At 31.8% G+C, this 19,766-nt stretch overlaps 1 pseudogene across 1 annotated transcript; it reads right to left on the bottom strand.

Annotated features, from left to right (window-relative positions):
* Positions 1-1,372: 1,372 nt before the first annotated feature.
* LOC147396699 (high mobility group B protein 9-like) lies at positions 1,373-14,544 on the bottom strand (annotated as a pseudogene). Its single transcript, XR_015180896.1, has 6 exons — positions 14,206-14,544; positions 13,449-13,635; positions 11,897-11,975; positions 4,170-4,329; positions 3,982-4,089; positions 1,373-2,868 (listed from the first exon to the last, which is right to left on the bottom strand). The product of XR_015180896.1 is annotated as a high mobility group B protein 9-like (transcript).
* Between the last annotated feature and the right edge of the window lie 5,222 nt (positions 14,545-19,766).

A 19,766-nucleotide genomic window follows, 5' to 3' on the forward strand; every position in this document is an offset into this window, starting at 1 on the left:
CATCCACAATATTGTACCTAAGGTAACATTTATCCTCACTTCAAAAAATACAAAACTGTAGCAACTCAATTATGTTTATTACAGTTTTGTATTTTATAATATAGATTAGAGTTTGCCAGTGCCTACTGTATGAACATCATTTCTTAGGTTAAGGGGTTGAAAGTGAAATAAATTGGAGATGTATTATTAAAAAATTAGATGAAAGAGATAAGAGATGAAAATCAATAAAGTGGATTAAAGGGTTAAAGAAGAAATATAACAAAGTTAGAGGGCAAAAAAATAAAGTGAGCCACATAACAATTGTAGTTAGATGAGATATTAGTCCCCAACAAAACTATAACAGGGACGTTTGCCCTCGTACTATTATAACAACTAGGTTCCAATGTTGTGTTTTATTATATAAACTAGAATTCATCCATGCCAATGGGATAGACATCCTCTTTGGGATTAAAATGATAAAAGCAAAAAAAAAAAATAAAGTTGGAAAGGTATTGAAACAAAATTTTGAAGTTAAAAGAAGTTAAATATGAAAAACAATAAAATAAATTAAAGGGATAAAAGAGAAAAAATATAGTCAAGTAAGAGGGATGAAAAAAAAAAAATAATAACAAAATAAGCCCCAAAAATAATAGTTCTGGGATTTTTATCCTCCCGAACTCTATCGTTTTTATTATAAAATTAGAGTTCGCCCATGCCTATGGGACATCATCTTGTTTGAGGTTAAAGGGGTAAAAGTGAAAAAAAAAAAAAAGTTGGAGAAGCATTAAAACAAATTTTTGAGATTAAATATGAAAAATAATAAAGTTGATTAAAGTAAGAGTATCAAAATTTTTAGGTTAAATATGAAAAATAATAAAGTGAATTAAAGTAGGAGTGTTCCTATGAAAATTAGAACCATTCTTATCAATTCCAATTTTAAAATAAATGAAATCTGAACCACCAAAAATAACAGGTACCCGTTCCGATTCTCAAGAATTGAATGAGAAAAAATATATCAAAATCATTATAAAAAAAATTCCTTCTAAAAATAATATATTATTTGTAAAGTATCAACTTTATAATAATTTCTTCCACTAAAAAGATGATTTAATGACTTATTTTAAAAAATTAAAATTCAACTCCTTTACAAGTAATATATTTAAGAAGAAATGACCAATTTTAATCTCCAATATTTAGTTTATGTGAAATTTGAATAACTTTACATAATATATGTTAATTTTAAAATACAAGAAAATCTTCAATCATATAATTAATGTAAAATTAAAATCAGTTCTGGGTACCCATCAGATGGAACCTAATGGCTCAGATTCCTATCAATTTGATTCCATATTAGACCTGCAACAAGATATAACATAAACAAAAAATATAACCATTAAATAGAAGAAAAAAAATCCATAAATGTCAATGAGATTCAAGATTACAATTCATCAATCCCAGTTTTCCACCTAAAACAGTCACAAGTCTAAACCAAAATTTTAGTCCCGCCCAATAAGAAGCATCATTTGTAAATATAACCCACTTTCTTTACATGTAAAAGAGCACAGAAGAAAGAACAAAGATCCATTTAATTTTGTAAATCAGTAATTATGCTCAAATGAATGATCATGACGATTGATCACCTCGCTTTAGAATTTAATTCCCATCATTAGATACCAACTCTTCTTTGTTTATCGAATCTGCCACATTTCCCACGCTTGAAACATCAATCTTTTCTCCATTCTGATCCTTTTCTCCCACGGCCCCAAAATCATCGACCACCTTGTTAGATTCATCATTTTTGACACCCCCCACAGATGCATCCGTTTCTAAATCCTTACGGGCAATCTTGTCAACGTCTAACTTTTCATCACTGTTAACCATTACCTCCTCAGTGTCTTCAGTTTCAACGTTGCCAGATTCCACACCATTGCAACCACTTGCCACAGACATCTCCATTACTAAATCCTTACCTCCCACAGTCGTCTTGTCATCATCCAAATCGGTTTCGTCCAAACTATTTCCGTCAACTTCTTTGGCTTCTACCTTTTCCTCTACTTCTACCATCTCAACATCAGATTCTAACGCTTGTAAATTTTCATTTTCTACCGCCACCATCACCTCTACCTTGCCCGATTCAGCACCATTGCCACTTCCCAGAGAAATCTCCATTTCTGAATCCTTGTCCACAGTCGTCTTCTCGTCATCGGAATCACATGCACCCGAACTACCTCCATCAACGGCTTCATTGTCATCACCCTCGACCATCACAGTCTCATCTTCTTCGGCTTCCACCTTTTCATCTCCTTCAGTCTCAGCTTCTTCAGATTGTAACTTTTCATTTTCTTCATCCTTTACCATCTCCGGCACTGCAAGGCGCTGCTGGATTGGCACAGCGTCACTGATAATGAGACCAGTGTTTAGCTTCTCTCGATACAACTCCATCTCTGATTTGTATCTCTCTTTGTCTTTCAGCCCTTTGTCTTGATACACCTGAAACCCACCAAAAGAAAATACAACACAAGAATTCAACTTGTATGGATTAATATTTGAAGTAAAACATTCAGCAATTATCTTAGATTTTATATAAGAGAAATTTTTACATGCCCCTCTTAGTTTTGTGTGTGCATATTTGAGATTAACCCTGAATTTTCAAATCTCTCCTTTTCAGTTCAGATTTCTTTCTTCGGCGGCGGCGGTGCGGACCCGAAGCAGTATCGTCCTTGCTAGAATATGGTGGCACTAGGCTAGTTGGTTGTTCAGAAATATGATACACCACGCCTCGTAATGTCTCGGTGCCAGCCATAACAGTAAGAAAATAGCCATGCTCAAATTTTCCATCAATGAATCCCGACACTGGGACCGGGCAGTTCACCGAAGGACTCATTGCAACTGGAGAAAGAAAATGATTACTTTTTAGTAACAAACCATAAAATAACAAATGGGTATGAAAAGACTAACAACGTTTTTATTAGAAGATAACCAGAACCATTATTTTTTTACAATATATATATATATATATATATAGAAGCAAAACATTCTATGTTTCAGAATCAATGTTTAGTTCCATTCTCAATTGAAACCAGCATGTTACAAGATAGTCCAAAACATGTTTACAAGTAAAATGACGAGACCCTAGCTACCAAGTAGTTCACAATTGGAAAGTTCTCTTATAAATAAGCCTTTGAAAAAGAAATCAAAGCTTTTTAAGGTAAACTAGGTCTTGGAAAAAAATATGATGGGAAGACTCCCAAACATGTTTACAAGTAAAATGACGAGACCCTAGCTACCAAGTAGTTCACAATTGGAAAGTTCTCTTATAAATAAGCCTTTGAAAAAGAAATCAAAGTTTTTTAAGGTAAACTAGGTCTTGGAAAAAAATATGATGGGAAGACTCCCAACTACCACGTTGTTAACATATACCCAATTTCCTTCCAAAGTAGCCATTCAAATTTGTTAAAGAAAGTATAACTTGTATAGATAATTGCTCTTTTTCTAAAGTTCTTACATTTGGATCTCACAAAAGCTCCCACCTTTACATTTAAACTTAATAATCAGGGTCATTTTAGTCAAAAACCAAGAAAATTGCAACATGTCGGTTGGTTTTTAAAATTACAAAAATATCCTCTCTTTTTTTGATAAGTTTTTATTTTTCTGAAAAAAAAATATATATCCTTTTTACTAATGTAATACATGTTTGTTTGCACATGCCACCTTCTAGTATCTTTTTAATGAAAAATTAGACAAGGGAACAACAAAGGAACACCTTGATTTCCCTCTTGATATCTTACTTTCAAAACTCGACCTAGTGTTTTGTAGGAAACCAAGTTCTATAAGAATTAATGAGACACTCTCGAAAACATTGAATGTTTCAGGGTCAACATTCCATTCCAAGATAGTATGGAAATTTAACATTTAAACCTTGGTCAATGCACTTGTCATCTACTATCTCCCTTGATAAGAGTGAACTAAAGAATAAACATCCACATAAGTACTCCACAATACCTCTACTCCTTTTGTGGGGAACAGCCACATGGCCTTCTTGTGATGGACGCACTCGTTCAACCACCCCTTTGGCTGAAATTGGTGTTGGAGAGGGACTTGCAAAAGGTTCTACAAAAATATCTCTGATATATTAGAAATAGAGAGGCCACAGAAGTTACAAAGATATAAAAAACATGCAAAGAATGTACCAGCTGAAGAGGTCCAACCCTTCGCTCGAAAGTAATATATCTGCTCGTAGTGATGAAGCAAGGAAAAATAGTACTTTCGCAGAACAAATGAAGCATTTGTGGCCGTAGAGGGAAAATGGAAAACAGCAGTTATCTCTCTCCATCTTCTCTCATTAACTACCTGCACCATATTGGACACAGGACTCAAGTGAGCACGGCTGAAAACATATCCACAGCTTGTAAAACATAGAAAATTCTACTCTATTTATCAGAAAACCGTATGTTTGGAAAACCTCCAAGCAGCATCAACCATTAAAACAACTTCTGTTTCTTTTTTTATGAGATATTATATGATAAAAAAATTTATTAGAAAAGGAGGTTGAGAAGACCTACCACAATACAAACAGAAGACTAAAATTAAGATGATAGCTAACACATTAACTATACAAAAAGTAGCCCTTTAAACTCATCACAGAGTTTACACCAAACAAAAAAGCAAAACAACTATATTAATAATCACTTTCTGATGGGATTCCTCCGTTCTTGCAAAATTTCTCATGTTTATACAAGAACACACATTTCAATCTTTAAGGCTTATAAAGGCAGGATGTCAGAAACCTCGTAAAGGTGCAGAGACCATCATGTGTCCATGTCCTTGTTACATAGGTACTAAATTGTTTTTTTAACAAAGCACACACTAAATATAAATCATCCAGTTGTCCATCAGCGCAATCCTTTCGTCCGTGTGTATGTGCATGTGTGGGTGGGGGTGGCATTTAATGGGCATGTATGCTAAGAAGCTTATGACATAGCTCAACTGATGCTTAAGAATTGTTAATTAGGGAGATCAAACATTGTCATGAATAGTTGCCCTAGTTCGAGTCCATGTTCTGAGCACACCATAACTCAGGTATCTGCCATAGAGAAGTTTTATGCTCAAAAGTTCAGTGGGTTACTGATATGCACTCCTAAAATCAATTGAATTAGATTATGATCTAGGTAAAATAGAAATAAGGTCCTACAAAATCGGAATCAAGAAGGGGGTCTTGGAAAATCCTAGGCAAACAAAAGGATCTGAAAATATTTCATTTTGATAGCTTCTTAACAATGTCGACTAAACAATTAAAACAACATGACCTCAAAGTAGCTTTGCAAGTGTCAAACCAACTGAGCTATGGGTTAAGCCCATGAGTACCTCTCTCTTGAACGGCAATATTTTACTTTTCATGGTAAGAAGAACTATTTTATTTAAATTAAACTAAAGTAATATATAATAATACATGCATAAGAACTTTCTTGTGTTTAGGGTCTCAAAGCCAAAGAAAACCTCGACTTATAGTTTTGATCATTACTAATTATCCTTACATAAAAACAAGTGAAAAAGAACTATAAGACACCAAGAAATCTTATATCCACGACAAACCTTTATGAACATCATGAAACATACATATATTCTATTCACTACTCCCTTGAAAACATAAAACTCTTTCCTCGAACAACCAAATTTATGAATTTTTTAAAACGGAAGCTACAGTGTCTAGTATACCAAATACACAATAAAACCCTAGACAAAGAGGGCCAAAAAGAAGACTAAAACACAATTAAAGGGTTTTAAAATGACATATATCAAGAGAATCCACCGAGTGTCAACACATTAAGATATGCCCGGAGCATGCGAAGCTTTTAGGGCAAAGGCATGAAATGAAATACTTCAAAAAGGAACACAGTTTATCACTAAAACAACACCATGTTGGCAATACCACTATTTGCATTTATCTAAAAGCCTACAGTTGTGCCAACTAGAACCCAAATGTCAAACTTGTGCCATGATTAAAAAAAAAGTAAACTGGTCCAAGTAGTGGAGGATTGAAATGCTGGCATGGAAGCCATCTTCAAACTCTTCCTTGTGCAAAGCACAGTAGTATATAAACCAGAAATAAATTCGGTAAATTCTCAAACAAAATAGGTTGTATTTGTGACAAATGATATAATAAGAATATGAAAGTTGACGTATGAGATAAAAAAAATAGGTTGTATTTCCGTAAATCTATGAAAAGAAAAGGCTGGTGCTAGGTACCCTTTTTTCGACAGCAAATCACCACAATATATATTTTTTTTATTGCACATCTAGGAAACCCTTAAGAAATTGGGCAAAACTTTGTTGTCCAAAAAACCAGTGGAAAAGACAGCAAAAAAATAACTTTACAAATTTAAAGTGACTTACAGGCATACCAAGCAGAGCCTAAGATATGTATTTTCAGTAATTTATTTAAATATTTAAATAATGTTACATAATAAAAAACTAACAAATGTAATTAATTTTATTTAACAGTAAGGATAACAACGGTAAAATGTAATTATTATATACACATATATCTATAGAAAAAAGAAAAGATACATGTTATATGTGCTACATAGAAGATTTCAACTACAATAGTTAGAACCACAATATGTAGTAAATGTTAAGTAATATTTTGCTAGTAAGGAAAGAAAAATACAAGTAAAATCCAAAACCATCGCACTGCAAGAATGCAAATACATCATCTATACCTTATTCCAAAAAAATTCCTTTGGTTAGAAAATAAGAATGCTATTAATCTATATTATCAAACATATGATTTAATGCTAGGCTAGTTAAATGACCACGCTAACCCACTTGGCCCTAACCTTTTCAACCGATTTTTATACTTTTCATTAAATATGTGTTCAATTAACTTTAAGTTCTAAACATAAGTAAGAATTGAATGGATAGTGAATTAATTGCAATTTCTTTTTTACTAATGATTATTAACAATCAATTTAGGGAAAATTATCAAAAAAAACCTATTTAAAAAAATATTTTAAAAAAAGTACCAATTTTTTTGAATTTGTCAAAACGAATCAAAATCGACCCTTTAAGGGTTGATTTTTTTAAAAAAAGACAAATTTCGCCTGCTCAAATGCAAGCTCAGCCAATGTGGTCAGCGGCTTATTTAACACAAGTGGGGTACCCTTGATTTGTACTCCAAATCACTTCTAAGTCCTTGATTTGGACCAATGCTTGTCACGAACTAATGCTTGGTTGAGGCGACAATTGCCATTAAGGACCTCAACAACTAATTAACTTGGTTTTCAAGGCCAAGGAGGAGGTCGAGGTTTCGAAGACCTGCATCGAATGAGAAGCTCTCACGACATATTCTTGGAGATCTTGGGCTTATTATATCTTTGGGCGAAACAGAACATCGATTTCAAGGGGATCACTTTTGATGATTTCGTTTTTAGATGGAATTCTTTATGTAGTTTTTGATGTTTTGTTTTCTTTTTAGCTTGTTGCTCTCTTAGAGGCTTCCTCGGCCTCTTTGTACTTTTTTCCTTCATTTAATATATTACACTTATCAAAAAAAAAAAAAAGACCTGCATCGGCATCAATGGCGACAATCGGAAAGCCGAGGCGGGGTGAGGGAGAGACCCATATTGGCAGTTGTGGTGGTTTTGCCAACACCACCTTTGCCAGAAGTAATGACGACAACACAAGGGGTGTCTCCTGCTAATTGGGGTTTCCAATTCCATTGGAGGACTAAAACAATGGAGTAGGGTTTGATTTTGTAGTTGGGATTTTTTAGAAGATTTCTGTTGAAGGGTTTTGGAGAAGTGAAAATGGAAGGAGAGGAGGTGTGCAGAGAAGATGAGTTAGGGTTTATTGTGGGTAGTTGTTACAGAGAAATCATGGTTGTAGTTGAGATTCTAAGAGAAGGGTTTAAGAGGTGAAGACCATTTCCTCTCTCACAGTCGCAGAACAGAAAAAGAGTTGACTTCTTCAAGGCCTCCCAACTCATCTTCTGAGTTTTGAATCGCTCATTAGATAAAAGCAATAGGTTTTCTACAACAGTTGAGCGGCATAGGTGGTGCAAATGAAATCTTGAGTTGGATACTTGTTCAACTCCCTGAGATACAATATCATAATCCTTGTTTAATGAGTTGCCTTGAAAGCTCTTGAACCTTCAAGAACCAGAATCTCTTCCCTCAACATTAAGACTAAAACTTGCATAGTTGTTCGGTTGTTCCTTTCAATTTGTTTGCTTCAAAGCTAGAAGAGAGGTATGAGACTTTCTTGTGTCCTCTTTTTTTTTTTTTATTAATTTAATGTTAAAAAAAGAAAAAATGGGCACCGAAATTTTTGACTTAAAAAAAAAACAAATCGACCCCTTAAAGGGCCGATTTTGGTTCGTTTTGACAGATTTGAAAAAATTGTTACTTTTTTTAAAAAATAGTTTTTGAAATAGTTTTTTTTTTTTGTAAATAATTTTCCCGTCAATTTATAACACTTGGAAAATTTGCCATAATTCATACATCAGATGCTTTAAACTTCAAGTTAGGCTAGCTTGGACGACTGACTTACTAAGATTTAAATCTTACTAAGGGTCATTGGGCCCACAAAGACTGCTATGTTGGCAATCCAAGACCACAGCTTCCTAGATTTCATGGCGTAGACCAAATTTTAAAAAATTATGAATAAAACTTTTTCTAGCTTCATCCAAGGCTTCAAAAATGTATGGCCACTAAGATCCCAAATTTAAAAATAAAATGTGAGATGACTCAACTCAGCAGTCAAGATATTTTGACAGGTCAACAAATTTCCATTTTATATGATTACATTTTATGAATGAGCATTATAACATTTTGATTAAATTTTATTTCATACAAAAAACTTTGGTGCAAAATGCTTTGAACTTTAAATTAGGCTAGCTTGAGCACTTGACTAAGTAAGATTTAACATCTTACTAAGAGTCATTGGGCCCACATGGATTGCCACTTTGGTAATCCAAGACCACAACTCTCTAGATTTCATGGTGTAGACCATATTTAAAAAATAAAAAATAAAAAAATAACTTTTTCCGACTTCATCCAAGGCTTTGAAAATGTCTGACCACCAAGATCCCAAATTTAAAATTAGAATGTGAGGAGACTCAACTAAGTAGTCAAAATATTTTGAAAGGTCAACAAATTTAAATTGATATGATTACATTTTATGAATGGGCATTATAACATTTTGCTTAAATTTTATTTTATATGAAAACTTCAAGCAAAATGAACATTGATTTCTAAAAATAGTTGGTAAAATGATAGAAATTTGATATCGTCAAAAATAGTTTGGAAGCTTGACAAATGTATTGTGTTAAATGTAATACTACTAGAAACAATTATGAATAATAAATACCATACATAAACAAGACACCCTATTTTCCAAGAAATAACTATCTTGGACACCATGTCAAACACAAGACACATTTAACATTCAAAAACAATCCTCAACTTTACCCACCTAGCATAATTTTATGGGTTTGATCTCACCAATTTACCCATCTTTATATCTGATGTAATCTGCGAATAGGGGTACCTGAGAAATATCTAGATAAGTTTATCCTTTTTCAATTTACCCATCTTTATGTATAATTGAACCTAATCTCATTTGCCAATCTTTCTAACTGATGTTCCACTGCAACTATTCTCTTTTGGTATTATTTATCCCAAATTCTTAATTTTTTTAAATGCACACCTCCCTCTGCATTTTTTTATTTTTAATTTTATGCCTCTTCCACAATTTCATAGTGTGACTCATTAATCTTATAAGACAACTGAAATAATTTGGCACATTGACCATATTCATATAATCGTATAATTTCCCTCCAACCAGCTAGCATTCTCTAAGACATTTGCTTGTGTCTTGGATAAAGTATTGCCAATCCTAGACCTAGATAAAGACGGGCTATGTCAAGGTAGGCAGTCAATGTAAAAACTTAGCCATCTCATAAGTCATAACATGAATCACAATCCTTCAGTTCATTTGATTTTAGACAAAATTGAACAGAGAAACAAGATTCTTTACATTTACATCAAATTTTTGGAATGCAGCCCAAGTGGTGAATAGTTTCCAAATTCTTATTGAACAAATTAGTTACCCAACACAGCCAATTTCTTCCATGAACTTCCAAGCCTCTATATAGATAAATAAAGTTTTTCTTATCTTCACCTAAGGTAAAGCTGCTTTCAATTCTATGAATACTTTTATCTTATAAGTAAGCCATGAGAACAGGAATCATTCTCACTCTCTCAATCAAGGTGACCTTATAGTTTTTGCATAGAAATGTCCTTTCTTTCCAAGAAGAAAAAAGTTGATCTGACTTCTACTTGTTCAGATGTTAATAGGTCGACTCTCGTCTTTCAAGTAGCATTTGTTAATATCAGAATATGGCATGAAAAGGTTAGGAATTGTAAAACCAATATCGCTTCTTGCTCAAAAATTGTATCCTCCATAAACCTTTTCATGTCCTCGATTATCTTTTATTGCATGCCCATTTAAACCTCCTCGTATAAATATCATTTCTCCTCTAAAAGTCTCCCAGAATTCGCTTCTAATCCCAAGAAAGCATAAATTTAATTGTGTTCTCCTAGTTTAACTGACACATCTTTCACTTACTAGCATGACAATTTCAACACAAGCCCAATAGTTCCAAGTAACTAAAAGAATCCTATTTTCTAGATAACTAACTTCTTTACCCACACTCGTACAACCTAGTGAAGGAACCCTTGCCTACTATCCAACACAATTGAATGTCATTATGATGCATCATTTTGAGAGGACTCCCTAAGCAACCCTTGTCACTTAAGGTCATAACCGGGTTTGCAATTCTTAGAACACCCAAACATGAGTTCAAGTGAACAAGTTCAGATCCATCGTTAAGTTTTGAAATCATTATGTTAGGTGTCAAACTAATGCAACCCTGTTATATGCAAAGCTCGGGACCACCAATGCAAGACAACCTACCATATGCAATGTGCAAGCACGCACATGTTTAGAACCAGCACAAGTATGTATACACATCTTCACGTCAGTTTTGACTATCAAATTAAATTGAGTTCAATTACCAAAATAGTGAATCCATATAATGAAGTTCCAATGGTTCTGGTTTTAATACTAAAATGGTGTTCTGGAACAACAGCTAAGGTCACATTCAATATTTGGATTACCTTTTCAAAATTTGGTAATCCAAATCCCAGGCAACCTTATTAATAGAATGAAAAGGTAAAACTCCTGAAACAAATCAAGCTTTAGTTTTGGCAAAACTCTTCTACACCCAAAAGAAATAATAGCAATTAGTCTTCTACTCCATTAGGAATCTCACAATAAATCAATTGTGGGAATAATATAAATGCTCACGTTTTTCACTCATTTTTGGGTAGAAAAATGTCAAAGGTACTCCCAACGGGCATAAACCTTCAAGTTTAGGGTCATAAGTAACATAATCAAAGCCTCATACCAAAAATTTGGGGTTGGTTGAATAAATAGAGTTTCCTCCATTTAATTCTGTCAGAAGTAAATAAATACATGCACACAAAAAAGAGCAAAAAAAAGAAATCTACTTCATGAAATCATCGTAGGCAAACCAAAAAGAACATTTATCTTTACACTTGAAAAGATTCAAACGAATGCGATGTTCTCCCACACACACACTATATATAAATGTGTGTATGTGTGTGTATGAGAGGCATTAAAATGCAATAAAAATGAAAATTACCCAGTCTAGAGCATAGCATGGATTCAAATCCTACCTAGTATGGTCACATACGTATATAATTCAAAGCAACAGCAATCTTGGAATAATTACGTATGCCATTCATCTTAAATATGAGGGGGGAATGCACAAAGTCAAACTAATCATGAGAATAGACAATGTGAAACTACTAATTAGTCAATTATATCATCTCACCTGATCAATACCACCTCGAGAAGTAACCTCCACAAACAGCCGATGCAAGTCTAATTCCTTTCCACCAATAATGGGGATCCTATAATCAAATGCCCAAAGTCAAAACACCATGAAAAAATAATGGTGAAAAAGAAAAGTCAACACCATGCAAACATGACTACATAAATAAACCATAGATTCTCAAGAAAATTCATGGCAGATCATGAATAAAAAAGCATCTAGAAGGAACAAACTACTGATGTTAGATGAATTATCAATTAACCATGTATCATAAGCTCTTTGGGTATTATATCAGTTGTGAATTGAATATTTGGAAGTACACCAAGTTAGTTGGAACAATCTGAATTACCAAAGTATACTCATTAAGTAAAACCTTCTTTGTTACACACATTTTAAGAGCATTGAGGTTATTTAGTACATTTATCTCCATATAAGGAATCAACCATCCCATTAAAGTTAAGTTGAGAACCACATCGGGATTCTTCTTTTTTTTTACAATATCCTCTATGCCTCTACTCCACCTCCATCCTCCCAAACTCTTTTTATTCAATGGTTATGACAAACATTGGCTGCCAAAATTTGTAAACTCTATTACTTTCGTCTTAAAGAACGCCATAAGACGAAAACATCAAGTGATAGATAAGTGGGCAAATTTGAGTTTAATATGTTTAATCAACACTCAAATCAAATGCATACACATACGTATCACACATGATGCAAAATGGACTACATGGTAATAGAAGAACAAAATTGGGACTATAAAAACTTCCCTTCAAGATCTCCCAAATATGTCCAAATCTTTTTATTATTTTTTGAAAAATATAATCACGCAAATTAGGTAAGATCTATCACAGATAAAGGACGTTCTTAAACTTTATACAAATAAAAATGTGAGTTGTATTGGTAAGAGTTTCTTGAAAATATAAACTGTTGAGGCTGTTTAAGAGGTTCTTCCCAATTTTTTGAAAATTTCATGTGTTTTAAAACTTGTTTTTACCTAAAAGGGTATGTTTTAAATGAAGGATTGGCTAACTATTGAACATTACAGTTTGATGCACTTTCTATGGGGTTGATTGGGTGGGGAATTCAGTACTGGAATGAAATAAATCTACCTCTCCCAACCAATAATATGAGCAAGTAACTAATTTCTATGAAGAAATTTAAATGGTTGCATGTGATTAAAAGGACAACAATGTCTAAATCAGAGTAAAATACCTATACATGATCAAACAGTGTCCTCAACATGAACACATTTCTATAAAGAAATGTAAATGCACACACACTTTTGTCACCCTTTTCACAATATGTGATCAAACAAACAGTCCTCAACAAGTAACTCATTTCTATGAAGAAATTTAAATATACATGTGAGTAGAAGAAAAAAAAAATTGTAAATACGGTCAAATGTGATCAAATAAAGAGGCCTCAACATGTAAACTAAGCATTCTACCTATGTTAAACATTTGTTATTCTGGGTCTTATTTCAGTATTGAAATTTTTCACAAAGTTAAGAAGGGAGACTGAACTAAGATTAAAAATGAATCGATCTTACATGAACTTTGTGCTCATAGAAGCATGAAGCTTCTCCAAGGTGGCCATAAATATGGTTTTGTTTGCTGAGACCTCCTCATATTTAGCTAAAGGAGGTGGGTATGGATAGTATTTTGGGGGTGCTTCCTTCATTCCAGTAGCAGCACCACCACTATCATCATCTTTCCCCATTATTATTTAGCCCTTCTCTGCCAAATGCAAAGTCACAGAATGAGAAACCCATACAGATATCTGCATCATAACATCTATATACAAGCAAGCATATGTGGAGAAGTTCTAGAATAAATCAAAACAAACATACAAAGAAGAAAATGACGATGAAGACCTATCATTAAAAGGAGAGGTGGGTACTTGGGCATTCTCAAATAACAGGAGAAATGATACCAAATCCCAAAGAAAAATGAAAAATCATAACATGTAGAGCACTTAAATCATGAAAAAAATCGAAATGGGTCCTTAAATAACATTAAAAGAGAAATGGGTAGTAACATCTTAAACAACAAGAAATAGAAGCCAAAAATCCCAAAAAAAAAAAAAATTAAAATTAAAAGAATATATATATATAAATAAAAATACCATATGATTCAGCTAGCACATCCATGAAACTCTCAAACCCTCTATATCTTTTAAAGCAAAGAAGAGAAGAGATGACCCCTTTGGGCACTATAGGTTCATAGGGGTCTTCTCTCCTAAGGACCATAGGCAGATAGTTTTCTCTAATACAGGGCTAATGAATTAGCTGATGTTACTCTTCTTACCTATCATGTCACTGACACTATATATATCAAATAGTAACCATGAATCTATTTGTCTCATCTATGGGACACTGTTCAAAAATATTCAACAGTACCCATCGTCAATTAAAATACTGTTCAAGAATATTGAATGGTACCCATCATTTTAAAAGTCCATGACATTCCTTCAAATGGAGAAAAAGAGTAGAATCAGAAAGGAGATTTTTAAATTTTTTTTCCTTCTCTCTCTGACTTCTGCTCACCCATCACCTCAAAATCTCGAAATAATTCTTTTTTAAAGAAAAATAAGAACAACCCTTTAATAATATAAAGTCTAAAAAGTATATAAAATGATATTTTTCAATGTCCCAACAAAAGATTTTACAGAAATAATGCACTTAAAATAAACAAAGCAAAACCTTCCCACTTACCCATATAAGAAGGCCTTTAATGAAGGAAGAAGATATGAGATGATGACTTTGTAAAAATACCAACCTCTCTCTCTCTCTCTCTCACAAACACACTTTTTTTTATTTTTATTTTTATATTATTTAAAAAAATAAGAAGAAAATGGAACAAAGACTTTGATGTTGTTCTCCTGTTAATGATGAAAGAAGAGAAAAAAAAAAAAATTTATTAAAAATTATTTTATTTTATTAAAGAGATTTATATTAGAAGGAAAGGTGGCATAGAAGAGATCTCTTTTTATCTTGGAAAAAATCTTTTTTTTATTATTATTGGGAAAGAAGGTTTGATGAGAAAGAGAGATTTGGAAAAAAACGTGTCAGATTGACTGACTCCTGGTAACCGTCACACAACGCATTAAAGGATAAGAATAGGTAGTGGAAGAGGTGCTGCCGTAACAGTAGCTCACGGAATTAATACGGCATTTACATTTGGAATAAAACATAGAAATACTGGCTACCGGTTTAGTCCTTTTTCCTTAATTTCAGCTTTTTTTTAATATTAAATATTAAAATTATAAATAAAAATATTGTTTTAAAAAATAATCTTTCCATCAAAACTAAACTAAACTAAAAATAAATATACTGTTTTGGCAAAATTATTGAATGCAAAACTGACTTTGGCCTTTACTAAGAGACAAACTTAAATTATCCAAAATGCCCTTGTATTTGAATTTTTGGTAAAATCTTTTGATTTTCTTAGAGGTTGGCATATATAGAAAAGTGAAAAAAACTAAATAAAGAACTCGTTTAAACACAAAATCTAACAATCAAGATTTATCATAAGATCAGTATATATTTTATCCTAATTTTTGGATTTCATAATTTACACAATAGGGTATTTTGTGTTTTTTATGAGTCTTAGCATATAGTTCTTATCTAAGATTTCAGATTTTCAACCTATATAATAAATAAAACATCATCAACCACTTAGAACTCAAATTATCCTAAAATATCAATTAAAGTGTTGGATGATAATACTATAGAGTAGAGACTTGGGTTTCCATCACCAAGTTACTCATCTCACAGATTGATAAAAAATAAAAATAAAAAGTTACCCCTAAAGTTTTGTATCATTTTTATAAAAATGATGGGTTATATATAATTTTTTTAGAGATTTTAATCTATCAAACATTGAACAAAATTTAACAATAATTTTAATCAATTAGAATAATTAAATACTTTAACAAAATTTTACTATAATTTTTTTTGTAAGAGCAACCTAAGAATCTGACCATAGACATTCTATAGAGAGAGAGAGAGACAGAAAGTGAGAGAGAGAGAGAGAGAGAGAGAGAGAGAGCATATAGTCATATTGATCCTTTACACCAACTGCTTATATATTTTTGAATAGTGGAGCCCACACTAGATTTCATAGTACTGATGGTTACTTGTCTCCAAAAAGGCCTAAACTTTCTCCCATAATTCAGGTCAACATGGCCCCCCCTATGCCTGACTCCAACATAAACCCCATGAGAATTGTTTGATGCGATCATCACACATAGAACAATGATGTAAAGTCAGTAGAACCTGACATGTAACTCAAGCCATCAATTTCTTTTATTTATTTTTTCGATTTACATGACAAATTTTATGTTGTATACTTGAAAATGCACCATGGCACACTCCTTTGGCCCATAAACCAATGGAACACATTCAAATTATCTAAAATAAATAAATAAATAATAATAATAACTAATGACTAGGAATCATCCCCTAACAATGCTCAAATAAAAAATTATCTATATTAAATCTAATAAATGGTCATCATATTACAAGGTTAGTAAGGGCAAAAAGTATTCTACAAACATTTGAATAGTATAACATCAAACTTCTGTACCTAGAAGAGCAGGTTTAAAGAAAATAGTCATCCATTTTTCTAGTTTTTGTTCCCCTTTCTCTTACAATGATAAAAGAAATCAAAAGGATGAGAGATCTTTTGGCTTATTTTAGATCTTTTGGTTTCCCCACTCAATCAATAGATTCTCTAACATCTTTCTTAGCCCAAGTCATGTGCAATTGATTTCAATAGAAGGACATCAACTTAGAGCAACTTAAAGAAAAATGAAATGAAGTTCTTTTCGAACTATACTGGAGAATTTTGAAGGGAGTTACCCTAGATTAACATTTGCATTGATCTCAAAACTATCGCCGACTTTAGAAGGGTCTTCCCACTAGCTCGAGCTATATGAATTTCTAGTTTAGTGTGGGTCGAAAATAAAGTAAGAACCCCTCTTTTGGATGGATAAGTACTTGAATTGACATGAATAAAAGAATGTTGACTCGTTGTTCAATATGAAAAATAAGGAAAATAAAATCTCTTTGAAACTACACTCGAAGGCTTTAAAGTGAGTTACTATAAATCGATATTTGCAACAATCACATGGTTATTATTGCCTTCCAAAGGGTATATCCATGAGCTCGAAAGAATGAGCCGCAAGTTAAGAATAGAGTAGAAAAAATTGAAGATCACCTCATAAAGGCAAAAGAGTTTTTAAAATAAAAAAAATCAAAGATTTTTAGATCATTTTTCATTAGCCTATGAGAGAAAATGGAGGTCAATGGCATGTCACCAATTTTAGAATACACGGGTATCTCAAATACTCACCTTAATGTGGAGAGGCCATTTGTTCTATGAATATGAAGAATATGATTTTTTCAAAGCTTTTAAAGTAGCATTTCAGGCATTTTGTCAATAGATGTTTTCAAAAGATCCTTCTAAAGATATCTCTATCATGATTCATGAAGATTATTCTAAATTTAGTTGTAAAATTCCTATAACTTTTATAAAACAAACAATACAAAATTGTTTCAAGATTTAGTCTATTTTTAATAAGCATATGGAGTTTTCATTTGAATAATCGTTGTGAGGAGGAGAAGTCCTTTAAAAAAATCAGCAATTAAGTTCATGTGCATGTTATCCATAAAATGAATATAAAAAAATTATGCAATAAAATCAAAAAATAATTTCAAAGAACCACCTAAAAACATAAAACCAAAACTATTTTATCCCAATTTCTCATATTGTTCATATACCCATCAAAACCTACTCCATATTTTAAAATAAAAATAACATAGAGAAAATGGCAAATGTAATAATTGTAATTTTTGGGATTGCTCCATTTTTAAAAAATTAATGTCAGGCTATTATAAGCTAATTTCAATGTTTGTAATAATCATTTCTATGAAACACATAAATATTATGGCTTATTTACAATATAGTGTAGTCAGGATTTTTGTTTGCTCCATAATTTGGTTGGAATGGGTGTCATTATCCCAGTCCAGATCCAGCAGGTTCTCTTGATCATGTCCCCTTCCCAACAATCGTACCTTATCTTGAGGCTAACATAATTATTTTAATCAAATTTAAAATAAAGGGTGTTATTTCATATTATTTTTAGTTTTTTGATTTCATATTCTAAATTTTAATTTTATCTTTCAAAATCGATTTTATATTTTATTCCAAACTTTGGTTGAAACACGTTGACGATCTACTTTAAACCTTGACTTATTTTAAGACTAATTTCTTAAAATCATAATTATAAAGTTATCAATATAAAAAGTGAGATAAAGAAACGAGAAAAATCTTATGCATAACAATCAATAGAACTAATCATTTTTTTGAAAATAGAAAACATTAATCAAAATACTAAATATCTATCAAATATTTATTCCATTAATATTTTATAATAATTATATGTATAAGTTTATGAAGAAATGATTATGAGTAATTGGTAGAAGGAAGAATAAGAGTTGAAGTATCCCCTTCTCATAAAAGTGAGACGTTGAATTAATTGTGACATAAAGTTCATTTATTATATTTAGAATTTAAAATATAAGGATATTTCATAAAGAAAAATTAAAGGCTATTGATGCTGAAAAGAATAAGCATATTTACAACTCTCTTAGGTTCTAAAATGAATTATCTTTTATGTGAGTGAGAGCTAAATATTTAACGTGCTCATTAAACTAAGGAAAAATAGTTAAATCTTCTTCATTAAACACAAAACCTAAAAAAAATTTACATATCCTACCAAAATACCCTCATTTTCAACATCTTGCCCAAAACCATTGATTCCCCCTCCCTTCCCCCCTCCGTATATATATATATCAACCTTGTGTTCTGCAAATATATTTGTCATTATTATTATAAATAGTCCAATTCATACTAAATTTATTTACTTTATCGCCTTTAAGTCATTGAGAAGAAAATAAAAATAACTTAATCGTATATAATTTCGTTAAAAAATAAGCAGTTGAAGATAACAATTTTTTTTTATTGTTGTTATGGTAATCAAGAGTTTTGGAAAAAGAAAATCAAAGGTTACCAATCAATAAACGTTTCTACTCTAAAGGTTGAAAAAATTAAAAAAATATGAATTATTACGCCTCCATTCCTTGTAAAATTTTGTGTATGGCTAAAACCTAATCCATGAGTCCTAACATCTTGAAATATAATTGAGAAATAAATTAATATAATATATGATATCAAAAAAGTTGGATCTGTGTTGCTAACGACCAGTATTGTGTGAACATTCATATAAATCCATGAAAAATTATAGATTAAACACATAAAGATTAAGATGGAAGACTTACAGACTTGTTAAAAAAGAAGATTCAATTTCGTTGCGATTGCTTTTGAGTTTTTTACTCAAAATGTTTGTTCTATTGTTTGCACTTCGTTTTCATCGTCAAAGAAAAAAAAAGATTTATAAAAAGAAATAATGACAAGAAAGGAAAGTTCTTCGAAAATAGAATAAAGTGTACACGTGCTCAAATACGATAAGAAGTAACAACTTTTCATAAAAATACATTTATTAAGATGAAGGGTTGATATTCATTTTGACATTAAAAACTCAAAAAATCTTGACCATTGAAACACGAAATCTAACTATTGAGATAAAATGTGTATCACGAGGATACATAATGTGCCCCTAAACAAATCTTGAGCATTTTTTTTTTGTATTGTAATAATTGAGATTTCATAATTTATTGAATCATGGTCCTTAATTAAATGACCTAAATGTCCTTAGCACATTTATTTTTAAATAAGGGCGTCTAGCAAGAAATAGGCAAATATTGTTTGTGTGGATATGAATTTGAGTTGTATCTATCTAAATT

This window comes from Akebia trifoliata, chromosome 8 (genome assembly GCF_017979445.1).
Source record: "Akebia trifoliata isolate Shusen 1 chromosome 8, ASM1797944v1, whole genome shotgun sequence".
NCBI lineage: Eukaryota > Viridiplantae > Streptophyta > Magnoliopsida > Ranunculales > Lardizabalaceae > Akebia > Akebia trifoliata.